The sequence below is a fragment of the Mytilus trossulus genome, chromosome 2, assembly GCF_036588685.1.
Source record: "Mytilus trossulus isolate FHL-02 chromosome 2, PNRI_Mtr1.1.1.hap1, whole genome shotgun sequence".
NCBI classification, from domain to species: domain Eukaryota; kingdom Metazoa; phylum Mollusca; class Bivalvia; order Mytilida; family Mytilidae; genus Mytilus; species Mytilus trossulus.
Genome location: NC_086374.1, coordinates 26,335,729 through 26,348,172, shown reverse-complemented (window position 1 = coordinate 26,348,172; position 12,444 = coordinate 26,335,729).

The window sequence follows — 12,444 nt, the reverse complement described above, 5'->3', positions numbered from 1 at the left end:
TCCCGATATGGTCAGGTAAAGTTGCTACATTATTGATGTTTGTGTCTGTCCCAAGTCAGGAGCCTTTAATTCAGTGGTTGTCGTTTGTTTATGTGTTACATTTTTTGTTTTTCGTTCATTTTTTTTATATATAAATAAGGCCGGCGTTAGTTTTCATTTTTTAATTGTTTTACATTGTCATTTTGGGGCCTTTTATAGCTGACTATACGGTATGGGTTTTGCTAAAAAAATAGTAACAGTTCATTTTGAGATATTATAGAAATTACGGAGATGCAAAGTCTTTAAAAAGTGTTACAGACAATTTGTTTCAATGAGTTGACATAACTATGTTCATAAATATAATGTCTCGTCAATATTAGGCAATATTAGTCCATATCCATGCACCGCGGATGATTAGCACTGTTCGTAATGATTTCACAGAGCGCAGAAAGAGGTGTTTAAAGTATGGATGCACATATTCAATTCATAGATAATGATAAATTTGAAAAACAAAAAATTGAGTTACAAAAGCAAATTGGTGACCTTAAAAAGCAAGCATTCTACTAGAAAACCATGATAGGAAGTATGACATGCAAATATACGGTATAGATGATTGTTATAAAGATGAGCATGTGTATGCTATAACAAGAAAAACTCTTCAGTGAAGACATGCATATTGACAACAGAAAAACTAATTATATGCTAATCGCAAATGCACATAGAGTCGCTACGCATCGGAAAGGTCCAAAGCCTATCATACTTCGTTTTTTGCATTTTGGGGACAAACAACTTATCATGTCCAACGTGCACAACTTAAAAGGGAAAAACACACGCATACTTGATGATCTGCAAATTTCAATGAAGGAGGAGAGGTTTCTACTTTTGCGCAATGCATACAAAATAAGAGAAAGAGTCTAGTTCCAAACAAAAAATCGAGCAAAATATGACTCGTAAAGATAGTTCAGAAGAATTGTCTCCATGGGAACAATTGTTTAACTGCAGTTGTTATATAATTGTGTTAGTTGTGTATATACTTTTCTCTAATTCTATGTAAATTTTTCCCTTTCCGAACCCATTGTATTAAAAAATTTAATCAACGTGTGGTTGCCAGTGATCTCAGAAGATCATTGGATGATTTTAAGGGTCATGACCTTTTTAGCTAACAGAAATGAATCAAATTATGCTATAACAGGTGTTAATGAAATTGACAACTTCGTGCAATGTGAAAGGTACTCGGAGGGGATTTTCGGTTAACAAAAAATGAAAATGTATGTTTTAATCATTAGAGAAACAAATTCTTACATAGTTACTCGTGAATTATTGGATTTATCCAATCTCGATAGTTAAATTATAAATTTTAAAGTCCTCGCCGAGGCGGCTCGGACTTTAAAATTGATAATTTAACTATCTCGATTGGATAAATCCGATAATCCACTGGTACCAATGTAAGAATCTATATTTATAAGATAAAACTGGTTATTATACAAAATGTCATAATATATAATACTATTGAGTATATAAATTAACTATGAATATAAGATATAAATTAAATAATAAATTCTACAAATCAGTATATATTACATTGAAACAAGAAGTTTGAATTGTTATATTCTATTTAAAGGCTTTAGCGTAATAGATCATGCAGTAGGTATAGAAAAAAAACGAATCGTTGCTTTTTCATTTGGCTTACATTTTATTTTGTTTCTTTATTTTTGCTCTATTTGTTTTTACTAGATTGATTTAATATATAGCTTTACAATTCTCTTTACATTTTTGTATACTTTTCTAGTTATACGTTCTTTATGTGTTGAATAAATGCATGCATGCTTTAGCTTACATATAAAGTTATATAATATATGACTTTTTGGGGTTTTTTTCGTTCCACATTTTGTGTTCACGCTGTTTATATTTCTAGCGAAAATGCATGATTCAGTTCATAAAAATGTATGTGAATTTATAAGATCCCCTTAAGTAGTGTATATATACACAATTGGAGGTGCCTTTTTATACCTTTAAGACTCTTCATTTCTTGAAAATAAACGTTTAGATTGAGATGAAACATATACATTTTGTACCTTCAATACTTATAAGGGGACAGAAATTTATAAGGTGAGCTTTAAAAAATTCATTTTTAGTTTTTGATCTAAATTATAGTAAATTAACAAATTGTGTATGCTTATTTAAGTTCAAAGATGAAAATGACACCACACTGAAGTGACATGTATTGTCGAAATGCGCATCTGGTACAGGAAAATTGATACCGTTAATGTTATTGTATTAATGTGATATAAACATAAGACAAACTTGACCAGACCAGATAATGAAGCACTAAAACAATGAACATTTTGTGGTAAGGTGCTTATGGTGTGATCTCTTTTATTTTGTCTAAATAATTAGTTTTTGTATAAACCTAATTTATTAATTATAAGTTGTATGAAATGGTGTTTAAATAGTGAAATGTAGTACATATTATTATGCAGATCAGAACACATTTTCATATTATATGTTTTACATGTTTCTTTTTCGGTTTTTTTTATTTTGTTTTATGTATATATTTATTACAAAACATGGATTTCTGATATTTGGCCTATAAGTGAAAAACAAATTTCAGGAAGTGAAATATTAGGAAATCAGTTCTGATGTCTCGCATGAAATTTTTTTCCTAGTTTTTACAAATATCATACTTCACAGTTGAAGAACAAATATCATGATGGAAGGAAAAAACCTTAAAATAATGTCCTATGATTGTCAAGGACTTCACATGAAGGAAAAACGGGGAGAAATTTTTTATTATCTTAGTTCAAAAGATTTAAATAAATATTTTCTGCAGGATAACACTTTGCAGAACAAGATAAAGTTTTGATAAAAAAAAATATTATGGAAAGGCCATTGAATTTTTAATTCATTTGCTTCAAATAGTCCAAGTTGCTATACTTTATAAAAATAAGTTTAACTATAAAATAAATAAAGTTAAAAAAAAAGACAGAGATGGCAATCTGGTGGGATTGGATCTCAATATTGAAGACAATAGATTTACTCTGATAAATGTTTATGGACCAAATATTGATACTCCCTGTTTTTATGACAAATTAACAGAAATTATAGATTTCTTTGGAAATCAGTTTTGTATTATTTGTGGGGACTTTAATCTTGTTCAAAATTTCAACCTTGATACCCATCGCTATATTAATATATACAAACCAAGATCTAGTATACGATTTTAGAAATAAAAGAATAAAGGAATCTCGTCGACCCGTTCAGAGAAATATACCCTGACTTTAAACTATTTACATGGAGAAGAAAAATCCTTTTAAACAATGTAGATTAGATTTCTTGTAAATTTCTGAAAGCCTTGTAGGTGACATTTGTGAAGTAAACATTGGTAATAGCTACAGATTATATCATTCACCAGTGATTTTGACTTTAAATATAAATGACTTCAGAAAAGGCAGAGGCCTCTTGAAGTTTAACAACTCTCTCCTTGAAGACCCTGAATATGTAAAAAAAAAACAAACAACAAATTACTAACACATTTAAGCAATCTAAAATACCAGTGCATAGAGGCGGTGCTTTACATGGTATTGACAATTTAGATATTGAATTTTCAATTAATGACCAATTATTTTTGATAACCCTTCTCCTTGAAATTGGAGGTAAGACTATTTCTTATTCAACATTTATAAAAAGAGAAAGGACAAAACAGGAAATCCAACTGACTGAGGAGATACAAAATTTAGAAAATGAGGTAAGTACAGAGATTACTCTTGATGAAATAGAAGCCAAAAACTAAGAATTTTGAGACAGGGTTTAAGGTCAATATGTTAGGTGAAGAACTCAAAAGAAGGAGATAGGCCTACAGATTTCTTTTGTAATTTAGAAACACAAACTTTTGTCAACAAAACTATTAAAAACTAGTTAATGATAAGTAGTAGAAAATCAAAAAGAAATCTTAAAACAATCGAAATATTTTATGAGAAACTTTACAAAAGACAAGAATGTCATAAAAAAAGGTAAACTTATCAAGACAATTACCATCTTTGACATCTAAATTAAAAATGACATCGAAACCGAATCATGAGAAGATAAAATTTCTTTTACTGAATTAACACAAGCTTTGAAAAGGATGAAAAATAATAAAGGTCCTTGGTCAGATGGTTTTACTGCAGAAATTTTTAGAGTATTTTGGATAGACATTGGAACGTTTGTCTCCAGGTCAATAATGTATTCATATCAAAACAGTTTTTAAAAAACTGGCGTCCAATTACACTTTTGAACATACAAACTAGCTTCTAGTTCGTATAGCTGAGAGGATAAAGTCAGTTCTGATATTACATTTACTGTCGCTCAGAACTGCTGTCTGTCAGACTTTCTCCCGTTGGAGAGAGGCTGTAGATCATGTGATACCTCACATTTTCTTGCTATGTGCTGGAATATTAGGCATTTTATTACAAGTCTATGCTGAGATATCAGGACTTAAAATTAATTTAGACAAAACAAACGTTATATTGATAGGTAGTAATAGACATAGTCAAGACAAAATGTGTGTAAAATGAGAAATGAAATGGAGTTTCAGTACCTTCAAATTATTGGGTGTGTTGATTAATAGAATGTTAAATCTAAATTATGCTTTTCGAATACAAGAAATAGAAAAATATAACATAAATGGTCAAAAGATTCATTCACCCCGTTTGGTGAAATAACAATTATAAAGTCACTAATTGTTTCAAAATTTAATCATCTGGTCCTGTCCTCCCCAGGTCTAGATGATAATATGATAAGTCAACTTATTAGTAAAATGTATTCATTCATTTGGGATGATAAGCCTGACAAGATACAGTGGGATCTTCTATGTCAAGAATACTTCAGAGGGGGCATAAAAAATTATAAATTTGAAAAAATTGATACAAGGGTTAAAACTTACTTGGGATAGAAGATTATTTAAGTCAAATTCTAAATGAATTCAATTATTTACCTCCACCCAAAATATAAATTTTATCGAGTTGGCTTTTTTTTGGAATTATCAAAAAAACAAACATTTTTGGATGAAGTTTTTCATACCTTGAAAACTATGTCTAAACTCAGACATCCATTTCATTTTTAGGAAGTAATGTAAACAACCTGTTAGATGAACATGGAGATATTTTAACATATGAACATTTTCAAAATTATGTATAATTTGAATTCCACGTATCTACAGTTTTATCGACTTATATTAGCACAAAAAAAGAGACAACACGCCATTGGAATCATCATTAAAAGAGACAAAAAAACAAAACAAACAAAAAACAACATCAGGCTATTTTATATTTTATTACGTTAATATTTTCTTCAAGTCCGAAAATGGTTTTTTTTTGTAATTTGTGTTTATTTTGCAAGTAACATCCTAAAACTTTCAAACATTTACTTTGTGAATGACATATTGTAGCCGACATTTGACACAATGTAAATTCTTGGATTTTCGATAAGGTTCTTATCGAAATTCCTCTTAATTTGAATCTTTTTTTGCCTCTTTAAAAATTATAAACTGAATTTTACTAAAAATAAATGTATCCACTGACAAAGTACTTCATTTATAGATGTAATATGCAAGATACAAGACCTCATTTAAAAGGTCTTCAAAATTATATGAAAGAAAACTAGATTTTATAGAAACATATTTCTCATATATATCAGGAGCCTGTAATTCAGTGGTTGTCGTTTGTTTATGTGTTACATATTTGTATTTCGGTAATTTTTTTTACATAAATAAGGCCGTTAGTTTTCTCGTCTGAATTGTTTTACATTGTCTTATCGGGGCCTTTTATAGCTGACTATGCGGTATGGGCTTTGCTCATTGTTGAAGGCCGTGCGGTTACCTATAATTGTTCATGTTTGTGTCATTTTGGTTTTTTGTGGATAGTTGTCTCATTGGCAATAATACCACATCTTCTTTTTTATATTCTCTAAATAATAGATATGTAAGTGTGGAAGAACACAACTTGTACTGGAACCCCTGGGCAGAGGTCATTAATTAAATGTAAATGATGTTAATGTATATACATGTGTGTATATGAGAATTTGAAACTATTTGTATTCAGTTATACCATACCATATCTATGCTCATATATTTCTCGTACTACTATTACTATTATTGCTATATTAATGAAAATGTTATAACTATACAAAATCCATAGATTTCTAAGTGTTAGTTCATATATATATATATATATATATATATAATGTATAGTATGCTTATTTATTCCACTTGCTTGATGATTGTGCAACAAGATACATATGTGTTGATACCTGTAAATTTATGGAGAAAAAAAAGATTATACATGACAAAAAATAGTTATAGTTACAAGAAGTATGAATACCAGCAAACCAGGAATTTCAGTTCTTGTTTATTGTAACAATGTCTCCATATTGATAATGTGTATGATGTTCGTCAACTGTATTTGATTTTGTTCAATTATTTATAACTTGTTACTATACTATATATAAAAATATTAATTTTCGCGAACCATTTAGGTCACGGAAATTCCAAAATATGGCATCAGTAAGGAGAGTTGTGCAAATAATGTGAATACACAGAACCCCCATCCAAATTATCTCTAGCTAAAAGTATTCATCTTTTTCTATTTTATATGTACTAACAATATTTCATTTTTCTATAATTTCGATTAAAATATTCCAAAATCTGAGTAAAAATAGATCGAATGCCCAAATAAACATTGTCTGATTGGTTGAAGTACTTTGGCGTCGATGCTTAGCATAATAAGCCTCGATGTAAAGCACACGCTTCATAGGAATAAGGAGAGTTTTACAAATAATGTGAATACACAGATCCTCCATCCTATTTATATTTTGCTGGAAATGTTGCAGTGTTTATCATTTCTGTTTTGATTCTGCTCACAACATTCCATTTTTGCTATAATTCCGATTTAGATATGTGGAACCCGCAATAAAAATAGATGGCCTCAATCACGTGGCCTCAATGATTTAATTGCAACGCAAAAAAATCCATTAATCATGTTGTACTTTGTTACCAATTGGAACTACTCGGCCTTTCTGGTTGCACGAAGTGAATAGCCGAGTAGTTCCGATTGACGATGTTACATAAACCGAATCACACATACAGATCTGTGCGCTCAAATGTAATTCTTGGTGAAGTATACAGGTAACTTCGTTTACGAAAATTTATACACACTTTTTCATTAACATATTACCAGACTTTTGCATATTCACGTTTTTTTTATGGTGAACTGTAGTCGAATTCAATTCTATACATTTTTTTTTACGTTAAGCAATAGGAGTAAGAATATTTTTTCGCGCCAATTTAAGCAGCTTCATCACCATCAACAAAATTATTTATTGTTATTTTCGTGAAATTTTAGTCATATAGTTTATCAATTAGTGAATTTATGGTAAGTATTACTTATTCATGTTAAGGTTCTACTGATGTGCTTCTCTAGACCTTTTTGACGGTCCGTTTTATCCCATTTATCTCAATACTATCTCCGATGACAGAAATGTCAACTCGACCTATTCGTGTCGAAAGTGAAAATCGTATCTATTTGATGAAATAATTTCTTCTTCAACGGTTCATGCATTATTTTGTATTATTTGATAACCAATCACATTCACGTTGCATGTTTGCATGAAAATGGTTATGTATTAGTGAATTGTAAGGGCGATGCAACATGCCAGGTCAGTGCGCGATCACGTGACATTATTATTTGTAAACAAACATGCTCCCCGTGTAACACGTGTCTGAATTATCCTTTCAAAGTGTTATGAATCTTTCAATCACTATTTTATGATCTATTTCTTTTTGTTTTTAGGTTTGCATATTAGTCGTTCAAGTGAATTAGAAATAGTTCTGAGTTAAACTTGCAGCTAGGTTAACCCCACACACCCAAACTATTTGAGTTGAGTTTTTTGTCCTTCATTGATCTTTTGATGTCGTCCCTTACTGTTGATGATATTGATATCGTTCGATGATATTGTTCGAAATATGCCTATTGATATTCTATGCATTATTACTATTTGTATATCAGTTGTATGGACCATTGCCAATTATTGTAATTGTGTTTGTGCCAATAAAATATTTGTATTTGTATTTGTATTTTTGTGTGTGTGCGGTTTTTTTTTTTAATGAATTAGAAGGTAAGTCTACATAAGTTATATTTAACTTAAGTTTAAAAAGATGACTCCACTTTCCCTCTATATTTAAAACCTGCATTCTAATTTAAACAGCATTTGCTCCCCTTGAATGTTAATTTGCCCCTTCCCGGTCATTTCCCTTTAAATTTGCGCAAAAGTCATACTTCCAGTCATTTCGTTAATGGCTGATTTGTGATTTTTACCCTCTTAACTGCAATGTTCATATTGAACACATTTGACCATTCAGTATGAGTTCCCATGTTTTTTGACTTATATGAAGGAGGTTTAAGGTCATGTTTTCCTAAACACCTTATTGCTATTTGTCTGTCTGGATTGTTATACCCACAAAATCAGATAGTGATGAATATGCAAGTTTTCAACAATCCCATAAAATACACCTTATTGCTATTTAGTCCAATCTGGGAAAACCAGTCCATGTACAACTTCCTGTTTGGGTCATGCCGCCGAAAATAGAGGTTTTTCAGTAGAGCTGAGGTAGGAAAAACTTTAGAAAGCGATTATCAAGAAACTTTAATATAGTATGATCCACTTTTTTCGAAATTAAATTGAAGTAAAAATTATTTTGTTTAAAGTATTTACGGTAAGTTAAAACGGTTCTCATTAAAAAGTATTGTGCATGGTGAATTGTTTCAACGGCCCCCAGATAGCTTCAACTGGATGAAAAAGTTGTGTAATGTTAGAACTTATCCGGTATGGAATAAATAGCGATTAGGTGTATTGACATCCACGGAAAAATATAGGAAGTAAGGTGCATGTACACATGTAACTCCCCTTTAGGTTTTGATAAATATTGGATATGACATTAAGAAGTTATAAAACTGAATTCTTTGAATATGTTTCTAGCGTAACATGCACGCTTAGTACTGCTTTTTATCAGATATTTTATAACTTATGTCTTAAAATTCGGGTTTTATCCATTCCAATAGGTGGATTTTCAAGTAAATGAGAAAAATGCTCTGTTTACTAACTCAGCAATGCTTTAACTGTTGTGAATGTGAGCTCCCTTTTGCAATTATTAGAATCTAGAATGAAATTACAATTGATGGTAGGATGTAAACCGTTTCAAATGTGAATTAAACTAATTCAAATTAGTTAATGTCAATCCAATTCAAATTAGGTGTGAACTCAGTATTATTATCAGGTACATTTGTAGTTTCAAACTGAAAGATACTTTAAAGGGAAGGGAAAGAAACGGATGAAACCATGTGTGTTACAAACACTGTTTATTCAAGTCAGAATCCTGGATCTCAAAAGCACTTTTGTAATGTCAAATGAAAACATGAATATGATAGTAACATACAATACTTTTTATTACTAAGTAAACGACATTTATTTTAGTGAAAAATCTGCATTCCAGGTGTAAATAATATCATTGAGTGCATTTTCTTGTCAAGTGACCAGCAGACATTGAAATCTACCTTTTGAATGAAAGGAGAACTCATAAATTGAAAATGAATGATGTAAATATTTTGAATTGCAATGTGCCTCAAATAAGCTTAGCTGTCTGAATGACGTTAACTTTTAATTTTTATTAACAAAAACATAGTTCAAATGCGAATGTAAGTGAATTGTTTGTCTATCTATGGTCACATGTTGGGGTATAACTACAATGTATAAACCACTTTTACCAATTTTTAGCCACATTGTTGAATTTTATTTATGGAAGCTTACTTTTCATTTACATAAATTTAAGATTAATATTTCTGAGTGGTAGGTTATGGATTGTCTTTACTTATAAAGGGGGAGGATTCCCAGTTATTTACTTAAATTGTATTCAGTTTATGGTTTGTGGGCCTCTTATTTGGGGTTATTGATATCAATTGAGGTGTAAGAGGGAAACCAAAATAGTGAAAGATCATTGAAAACCAGATCTATTAACGTTCATTGATACATGTGTATGTTTAATCAGACAGTCAATTTAGGTATTTAGAAATCCAAAATTCAATATAAAATGAATTCTTGGGAATATGTAAAATTATTCACTCAAGGTGCAATCAAACTTATTTATTTCACCATTTGATTTCTCTTTATTTCTTGGTCTCTTAGTAGGTGTTGCAGATTATAAGTATTTTCGTACCATAGTATTGTTAGTGTTCTGGATCCTGTTCAGTAGTTAATAGTGAAAATTTAGGTAAGTTTACATTATATTTATAAATAAACTAAGCCCATGTTAAACTAACTCTAATCTTGCTGTATTTTCCTCAAAATTTTTGAAATACACTTGCATAATATAATAAGAGATTGGCATAATAAGCTTTCTTCTTCACACTGCCCTCAAAACTCAGTAGCAAAATGACTAGTCTTAGGCAAAAAAATAGTATATGTTTGTTTACCGTTACCTGATGACCTACTCTAATTTTAGCGCTAACCCTAAGTCATTTTATTTCCCTCTTAAAGTGAAAAAAAAATACAACTTGTGTCACGAGGGTAATAAGGGTTGCCAATAAATAATATAAAAAGAGATTGGCATATATAATTATAATAAGCTTGCTTCTTCACACCACCCTCAAAACTTATTTTAAAATTGATAGCAGTACAGTTTTTGTCTCCTTTATTAAACTTAACATTTATATGCTATTTACACACTTTAACAGTGCTTATTGAAAATAGTCCCAAAAAAACGTTAAGTAGGCGGTACTAAGACTGGAAGAAAATTAAGACGCTTAACATTTTTTTATATGACCAGAACAATTTCTTTGTGTTGTATATAATGCTATCATGTTGTCTGCGTCTTCGTACTGAGACGTATTTAGTTTGCTGCAGTAACTTTAGTTCTAGTGAATGGATCTCTGAAAATTTTACACCTGGAGGTTGAATACCACCATAGGAAGGTGGGGATATAACTTGGGGGTTATAGTCTCAATAGTTTTGGAATTGGGGGCTACAAAAAAAGCCGAAATAAGCATTTTTCTTGGTTTTTGCATAATTACTTTAGTATAAGTAAATAGAAATCTGTGAAATTTAAACACAAGGATAATAATGACCATAATGGAAAGGTACATGAATGGATTGTTTTTATACGCTCCTCAAAATTTTGACAGGACATATTATGGTATAGAAATGTCTGGTGTCCGGCTGTCTGGCGTAAACATGTCGCACCATAACTTGAGAATGACTTATCCAAATGCCATGAAATTTAATATAGTTGTTTCTTATGATGGTCAAATGATCTGTTTTTAGTGAAAATAAGATTTAAAATTTTTGAGTTACTGCACTTTATAACTAAATCAGGGGTGTGTCTTTATCACACTGTATCTCAAAAACCATTCTTGATTATGACTTAAAACTTTAAACACTTCTTAGTTATATTAATCTCAATATCTGTATACATTTTGGTGATGATTCAAAATTTCATTTTTGAATTGTTGAGTATTTTGTAAAAAAAAGGGGGAGGGATTTTTCCATGTCGGCCATATCTCAAAAACAAATTATGATTATTGCTTAAAACTTTACACATGTCTTTGTTATGTTATCCTAAAGATCTGTATACTTTTTGGTGATGGTTCAAAATTTTATTTTTGAGTTATTAGTATTTTATAAAAAGGGGAGGGTTTTTTTACATGTTGGGGTGTATCTCAAAAATGATTTATGATTATTGCTATAAACTTTACACACTTCTTTGTTATATTAATCTAAAGATCTGTGTACTTTTTGCTGATTGATTCAAAATTTTGTTTTTGAGTTATTGAGTATTTTGTAAAAGAGGGGAGAGTTTTTTACATGTCGCACTGTATCTCAAAAATAATTTATGATTGTTGCTTAAAACTTTACACACTTCTTTGTTTATATTAATCTAAATAGCATATTAATCTATTGCAATAAAAATTCATAATTTCAAATAAAATTTGTTGATTTAGCTAACTAAGTCCTTATATTTGTATAAAATAACGTTCGTTTATAGTGGAACATTGTTTTAACAATGAATTAGCTGCAATCAAAATTTGCTTGCTAGTCCCTCGCTGTGGTCACAATTAGATAACTCTGGCTCATTTCCCAATCAATCTATCATGAAGGGAAGTAATTTCATGGAAGTTTTATTCATAGTCTATTTCAAAAATGATAACAAGTTCTTTATATTGGTATGTAAAAATTTTAAACGTTTCAAATTTATGAAATTATGTCGTACATCAATTGTTTTGATACATCAATAACAAAAACTGAAATATATTGCATTGATTCATTTTGTAATTATTCAAAATTATATCAGAAACCTAAACATAATTATAAAAAAAAATGAACCTGTTAAGGGGAGACAATTCTCGTATAACTTTTTCGAATTGGCACATAATACCACGGAAT